Source organism: Solanum pennellii, chromosome 7 (genome assembly GCF_001406875.1).
Source record: "Solanum pennellii chromosome 7, SPENNV200".
In the NCBI taxonomy this organism is placed as follows: domain Eukaryota; kingdom Viridiplantae; phylum Streptophyta; class Magnoliopsida; order Solanales; family Solanaceae; genus Solanum; species Solanum pennellii.
The window spans coordinates 14,622,785-14,631,583 of record NC_028643.1 but is presented as its reverse complement, the minus strand read 5'-3'; positions in this window follow the sequence as shown (position 1 = coordinate 14,631,583).

The window sequence follows — 8,799 nt, the reverse complement described above, 5'->3', positions numbered from 1 at the left end:
TTCCCTAAAGTAATGAACTAATGAAGAAGTATGAACTAGTCTATGACATTCTAATGAGTTTACTAAGTAGAAGTGGGGGTATGAGACTTCACTTGTACATTGCACTAGTAGGCTTAGGAGGTTGTTGTAGGGGGTTCTTTGTAGTTATGAGACGATTTTGATAATATGTATATTAAATTAATGTAAAAAATAATATATGTGGCCAATGTGGTTTCTATGGGAATGTTTGGTAGGGTTGGTAGTATGGGATGCTAACTCTATATTGCACAAATGGACCCTAGGAAGTGCTAAGGTCATGCCTTCATTGTAGTTTTGACATTATTGAGGTATTATTTTATGTCTTGTCTTAATGATGTGAAATGTTTTTCTAAAACCTCATACATGCATACTTTATATGTAAATGTCCCTTTCTCGTGTTTTAAAAGGTTTTATGCATTTCTACATACTTAGTGCATTAATTGTACTAACCCCTTTATCCCTTTTCTATTATGAGTGTAGGTTCCGGCTAATTGGTTTGCTCCTACATCCTTGAAGAAAGCTTGGACTTCTTATCTCCAAGACTTGTGGTAGGTCCTCAAAGATTCCGAGGACTAATGCAATTAATGCCACTTTCTGATTTCTCTATTGATGTAACAGACTTTATTGATCTTCTCGTATGTACTTTTGTTCTAATAGACTATTATGTCTAAAGTGCTAAGGACCCTATTTGAAGACTTTTGTTAAAATCATATTAGTAGATGGTGTATGTGTGACAATGGTATTAGATGCTTTCTATTTTTCTTTATAAAAAGGAAGGTTGAATTCCTATTGTAAGAAGTATTAAATTCCACATTATTTAAAGTTTATTATGCAGTGACAATTATGCTAAGTGCTTGTATGACTTTTTTGGGGTCGATTACGTCAGTAATGTCTAGGGGTACTCTCTGGTCGTTATAAACTTGGTATTAGAGCATAAGGTTTTGGGATAATAGTAGGGTTAATGTCACACACACCACGTCTAGTAGAGTCTTATTCATAAATGTGAAGCGCACCACCTTTATGAATAGGAGGCTATGAGATGATTAGGAACCTTCCTCTCTTCATTATTCTATGATCGTGCTTGTAATCCTAACTGAATTTAACTCTTTCCTTCTAATCGGTCCTTGTGCTTATAGGCCATGAATACAAGGGGGAATAATGCTAGAAGGGCCGAAGAGGAGAATGCGAATGAGGCGGTTCCCCTTCAAGCTCCTCAAAACCCTCAAGTTCCTATTGAAGAAGGGGCTATGTCCAATGTGGAGATAAGGGTTGCCATCCATAGTCTGACTCAGATGTTGGCTACTCAAGTTGCTAGGGATTCTAGGGTTCAAGTGAATCCCAATGCTAGCACCACTGCATCAAGGATAAGGGATTTCACAAGGATGAATCCCCCTACATTATAAATCATGATTTCTTTCCCCTCTATATATCTCAATGGGTTGAATCTCAACAGAGATTGATACCACCATCTAAGGTCAACATTATAGAAAGAAAGACATAAATTTTAATAACTAAAATAAAAGATAGTTTTTGCAGATAAAGAGAGACAAAGGAGACGACTTATTTCCCTCCTTCTAAATCAATGACCTGATTTGATATTATTGACACCTCAAAGCTCTGACCAGGTGCATATACTCAAACCAATGTGAAATTACTTTAGTCAATAGTTAAAAAAATTAAGGTACTAACACTATCTCTAGCTTCTTCACGTCTCTCTTTGGGTTTGATAACTTTGACTCCATTGAGGGCTTTGAGTAATCTGAGCATTTTGAGGTTGAACTAGTGGTTCCACATCTACTTGTCGAATTATAATGTCATTAGGCTCCAAATCAATTATGTGGTTATGGGAAATGCATGACGCCAATACCACATCCACTTGAGATTAAAGTTCCAAAAGGGTTCATTACCAATCACACGAAATCGTCACATGAGAATAGCAAAGGCTCTTTCAATTGAGGATCTCAATGATCATGCCGAAGATTGAATAATTTTTTTTCATTTTGGGGAGAACGATGATTATACTCTTGTAAGTGATGGTGTACTCCTTGATAAGGAGGATTGAATCCCTTACGAAGTCCATATCCCACATCTCTAAGATAAAATTTATCTACAAAGTCATAATACAGTCAATTAATATACATTGTTTACCTACTTTTTTCGATAAACTATTTTAGATTGAATAAGATACCTTGGGGGATTTGAAAACCATGTGGTCTCTCTAATGCATCATTTAATATGCGAGAGTCGTGAGCAGATCCTTCCTAACCAGCTATTACATACGTGAACTTCAAATTAAAGTTGATGGTAGCCAATACATTTTGTGTTGTTGTGCCTTTTCGATCACGAAATATAGTTTGTTGTTCAATAGGAACTGATGCAAGCACATGTGTGTCATCTATTGCTCCTACACAATTCTATATACTACTAAGTTAATAATATGTACTATTTTTCATAAAATGATTTAAATTTTGCAATTTTAGTATGTCACTTACAACAAACCATGGATGATATCAATAATTGTTCCTTATCTCCAATTGAATAGTACTATCTGGTGGTTTTATAAGGATAGGGTAGAGCTTCAAAACTGCTTGAAGTACCTTGTGAAAGCATTGATGAATAGATTTGATTGACCTATAGAAGTTTGATCCAATCTTACGTAATCTCTCATTAATATCAACGATCTCTGAAATATGAATACTTGTTCTTGAATAAACATGTTTTTGGTTGAACGCCACAAATTATTTCTTCTTAGAGCACTGCATAGTTCATAAAACACATGTTTGCTCATCTTTATCTGTTCTATGCAATGAACATCACTTCCACTCAAAATAGTATACACGGAAAACGGCCTAAAATACCCTTGAAGTATTGAAAATGGTATAAAATTACCCTTCATCCACCTATTGGCTCCAAAATACCCTTGTCATCCACCCTTGGGTTTAAAATTGATCGCTTCTTTAATTGTTTTAAAACTACACTCTTTAAATATTTTTTAAAATACTTTGCGTTCAACTATTGGTTATAATTTAATTTATTAATATAATTTATAAACCAACCCACTACTCATTCATTACTAACTAACCCCACAGAATTAATAATCCAATATAATATCAAAATCGTCATAAACACTACTAAAACACGATGAAATTATAGATTCATGAAAATGACGTCCAAATTAATTGAATCCGAAACGAAGCCCCAATTAAATTTAGGTTGAGCTGCTTATTTAGGATGACACTTTCAATAGGATTCTCTTTCATGATTGAATTAGAAATTTATGATTAAAGGTAAAAAAGTAATACAACCCAATTAATTCATGCACTTTTTTAAAATATAATTTTTTAAATATTTATGATTTGTTTTAAAACCTTTAATATATTATTTTGAAAAGAAGTTACCTATGAAGTAACATCACATAATTGAGACGTAAGAATAATTAAGATGAACATAGTCAGACTTTTAAGTTTATCGGTAATTTTTATTTAGACACTTGAATGTATGATAATTTACTTCTATAGATATTTTTCGCCTAAAATTTTTAAAAACAATCAATCTGCAGTAGCTTTTTTGTTGTTGTATTAATAATGTAACGGGTTTATTAATTTGGAGGGGTTTAATTAGTAATGGGTGAGTATTGGATTGATTTACAAATTATATCAATAAGTTCAATTAGAACAAATAGTTGAGCGCAACGTATTTAAAATAATATTTAAATAGTTTAAATATAAAACCGTTAAATAAGTGGTCAATTTTGAACCAAAAGGTGGATGACAAGGGTATTTTGGACCCAATAGGTGGGTGGGAAGGGTATTTTGGAACCAATAGGTGGATGGAGGGTAATTTTGTACCATTTCGAATACTTTGAGGGTATTTTAGGCCCTTTTCCATAGTATTCATGTAAAATTTCCTTTCTTGATCTTTATTCGTATAAGGTTCTCTAGGATTGCTACTTTGATTTTCATAGTCTAAATTAATTGCAACTTCGAAAGCTAAAATAGATGTAGCTACAACTCGAACTATTGCATCATCTTCATCTTTGTTTGTCCTATCCATCTGTTCCAACTACCAATATAATGTAATTGCATTTATGATATAACAAAGAAAAGAACATAATAAGAAAATCTGTCAAGGCATGTAACAACAACTGGTCAATTTTGAGGAAATTAATAGCAAAACCAGCAGAGAATTAAAATGTCTTTCCTCCATATTACGCAATAACTCTTTTCAACTTTCCCTTTAGAATCAACAAACCAAAATCTAAAATCCTATTTCAAATCTACATATCTCTACCTCAACTATCAAACAGTGAATGAATAAAATTATACACACAACCAAACATACTTGGGCCAAATTTCAGAAAAATATGAAATAATCGAAAACAAAAGGCCACGATTCATAAATGTATCAAAAATATCAAATTAAATGCATAAATTCACCAAATAAAGTTAAATTCAAGCACATGAGCAAGTATTTCAGCAGAAAAGCAAGTGAAAGATGAATATCTTGATAAAGAACTTCGCAATTAAAAATCACACAACTATAAATATTCAAAGCATACCTTCGAAATTCTTACAGGAATATGAATGAAAAGAACAACAATGAAAATCCTAAATTTTGAGAGGAACAAGCTGGAAAAATAATGGAGAAACAACGCTCCTTTACTACGTTTGAGGGTGGGCAAGGGGGTAGGCTGGGATGAAATTCACTTGTGTTGCACGTCGACTTATTTCCTAGAAAAATCATTTATGGAAACTTGCTACGGAAGTCGTTTTCCGATGATTTAAGGAAAATAAGTCACTTAGGAAAATGTTTTCCCAACATTTTGTTGCAACCAAATAAAACAAACAGGAAAACATTTTCTCCATACCATACACACTCTAAAATATAATTTATTTCATTAATGGAGCTAATTTTTGTAATGTGACTTGTGTTATATTGAGTGAGTCAATCATCTAGGTTAGACCACTATGATCTCTTCATCTTCTTCCTACAAAAGAGAAAGAAGTGATATAACTTTTAATTCATATAGTATCTGTAATTTTTTATAGCTTAATTTTAGTAATTTAAACAACTTATATAAAATAAGATATCCGTCAAATGAACTCAGTCGGGACCTACAATTGTGGATTTCGAAGAATGTCTAACATCTTCCATTCGAAATAACTTGACACACTTACCTAGAATCTAATGGTTTGTAGACATTCTTTTAGTTAACTACTTAATTGGGTTCCTAGTTTTTTTCTTTAATTAGGTGGTCACTCCTTTAAAATTTGTTTATTCCTAAAATTATTTCAAAATTGAGATAATTTATTTTTTTTGAGTCACCACAACGTTTTGCCTTATTTGTATAAAGTAGGGATGTAAAAAAAATGACAACTGGTCTAAGGATATATAGAGGTTCTAACCATTACAAATTCAATTTTTTTTCAGATTGATGAGACTTTTCTTTTATTGTGTCATATCTTGTATTTTGTATATTTTTTTGATTATTTGTATATTGTACTTGTAACTTATTAATTATTTTTGTAATGTTACTTATGCAATATTGAATGAATCAATCATTTAGACTACGCCACTATGGTCTCTTCATCTTCTTCAGTAAAATAAAAAGAAGAAAAAGTGACATTAAATTATAATTTATTTATTAATTAGACCAATTTTTGTAATGTGACTTGTATAATATTGAGTGAATCAACCATTAAAACTAGGCCACTAGGGTCTCTTCATCCTGTTCTTACAAAAGATAAATAAGTGATACAATGATAACCTTTTAATTCATATTTTCAGTTTTTCTTTGTAACTTAATTTTAGTAATCTAAACCACTTATATAAAATAAAATATTAATAAAATGAACTCAGTCAGAACCCACAATAGTGAATTTCGAAAAAAGACTAACACCTTTTCTTTGGAATAACTTGAACCCCTTACCTAGAATTCATTGATTTCGTATACATTCTTTTCGTTAACTAATTAATTGGTTTCGTACTTTTTCTTCTAATTAGGTGGCCACTCATTTGAAATTCATTAATTCTTAAATTCTTTTAAAATTCAATTAATTTATTATTTCTTGAGTCATCATGACATTTTGTCTTATTTAAATAAAGTAGGAATGTAAACAGGATGACGATTCCGCTGGGGATATATAAAGGTTTTATTTAACCATTTTGAGCTTATTTTTTTTTCAAATTGACGAGACTTTTATTTTATTGTGTTATATCTTATATTTTGTATATTATGTTGATTATTTGTATATTGTACTTGTAATGCGTTCATTATTTTTGTAATGTGACTGGTGTAATATTGAGTGAATCAATCATTTAGACTAGGTCATTACGGTCTCTTCATCTTTTTCCTACAAAAAGAAAGAAATAACATTAAATTGTAATTTATTCATCAAATAGACTAATTTTTGTAATATATATTGTAATATTGAGTGAATCAATCATTTAGACAAGGCTAGTGAGGTCTATTCGTTTTCTTCATACAAAAAAGAAAGAAGTGACACAATGCCTAACTTTTTATTCATAATGTATTTACAATATTTTTTAGCTTAAGTTTAGTAATCTAAACCAGTTATATAAAACACGATATCCATAAAATTAACTCAGTCAAAACCCAAAATTGTTGATTTGGTAGAATGCTAACACATTCGCTTCATAATAACTTGATCCCCTATAGTATAATCTATTGGTTTCGTAGACATTATTAAAATTAGTTAATTAAGTCGTTTCCTATTTTTTTTCCTTTAATTAGGTTATCTTCACTTAAAATCCAATTATTCTTAAAATACTTTTAAAAAATTGAATTAATTTATTACTTTTTGAGTCACCATGACATTTTTCCTAATTTGAATAAAGTAGGGTTTTAAAAAGAATGCCGACTCTATTGGGCATTTAGAGGTTTTAAACATTATGAGTTCTTTTTTTTTCAAATTGAGGAGACATATTTTGTTGTCTTATATTGTGTATTTCATATATTTTGTTGATTATTTGTATATATTGCTCTTGTAATTTATTGATTATATTTGTCATGTAATTTGTGTAATATTGAGTAAATCAATCATCTAGACTAGGTCACTAGGGTCTCTTAGTCTTCTTTCTATAAAAAAAAGAAGAAAGAAGTGATATAAAATTATAATTTATTCATCAATTAGACTAATTTTTGTAATGTGATTTGTGTAATATTGAGTGAATAAATCATTTAGACTAGGCCATTTGAGTTGCTTCATCTTCTTCCTGCTAAAAAAGAAAGAAGTGATACAATGACAAGCTTTTTTATTAATATAGTATTTACAATTTTTTGTAGCTTATTTTAATAATTTAATCAGTTATATAAAACAAGATATCCATCAAATGAACTAGGCCAGGACCCACAATTGTGGATTTCAAAGAATGCCTAGCACAATCCCTTCAAAATAACTTGAACCCATTACCTAGAATATATTGATTCCGAAGACATTCTTTTAGTTAATTAATTAATTGGTTTCCTAGTTTTTGTTTTATTAGGTGGCAATTCCTTTAAAATTCGCTTATTCATAAAATACATTTAAAACTTAATTAATTAATTATTATTCGAGTCACCACAATTTTTTGCCTCATTTGAATAGGAATAAAAAAGAATGGAGACTTCGCTGGAGATATAAAAGTTCTAACCATTATTAGTTCATTTTTTTTCTAATTGAGGATATTTTTTTATTGTGTTATATCTTGTATTTTGTATATTTTATTGATTATTTGTATATTTTACTTGTAATTTATTCATTATTTTTGTAATGTTATTTCTATATTATTGAGTGAATCAATCATTTAGACTAGACCATTATAGTCACTTCATCTTCAACCTACAAAAAATGAAAGAAGTGACATTAAATTATAATTTATTCATTAATAAGACTAATTTTTTTAATGTGACTTGTGTAATGTTGAGGGAATCAATCATTTAGACTAGGTCACTAGGGTCTCTTCATCTTCTTCCTAAAAAAAAGAAAGAATTGACATTAAATTGTAATTTATTCATTAATTACGCTAATTTTTGTAATGTGACTTGTGTAATATTCAGTGAATCAATCATTTAGACTAGGCCACTAGGGTCTCTACATCTTCTTCCTACAAAAAAGAAAGTGACACAACGACAAATTTTTTATTAATATTGCATTTACAATTTTTTTGTAGCTTAATTTAGTAATCAAGACCTGTTATATAAAATAAGATATCCATCAAATGAACTATGTCAGGACCCATAATTGTGGATTTGGAAGAATGCTAACACATTTTCTTCAAAAGAATTGAACCTTTTCCTAGAATCAGTTAGTTTTGGAAACATTATTTTAATTAACTAAACAATCCATTTCCTAGTTTTCCTTTAATTCGGTGGTCACTCCTTTAAAATTTGTTTGTTCTTAAGATGCTTTCAAAATTAAATTAATTCACTATTTTTTTGAGACACCACAACGTATTGCCTTATTTGAAAAAGTAGAATTTTAAAAAGAATTATGACTCTGCTACAGATATGGAGGTTTTAACCATTATAAGTTATTTTTTTCAAATTTNTTTATATATATTGTATTTGTATTTTATTCATTATTTTTGTAATGTGACTTGTATAATATTGAGTGAATCAGTTATTTAGACGTCACTATTCTCTTCATCTTCTTCCTACAAAAAAGAAAGAAGTGACATTAAATTGTAATTTAATCATCAATTAGGCTAATATTTGTAATGTGACTTGTCTTATATTAAGTGAATCAATAATTTGAGTTAGACCACTAGAGTCTCTCCATC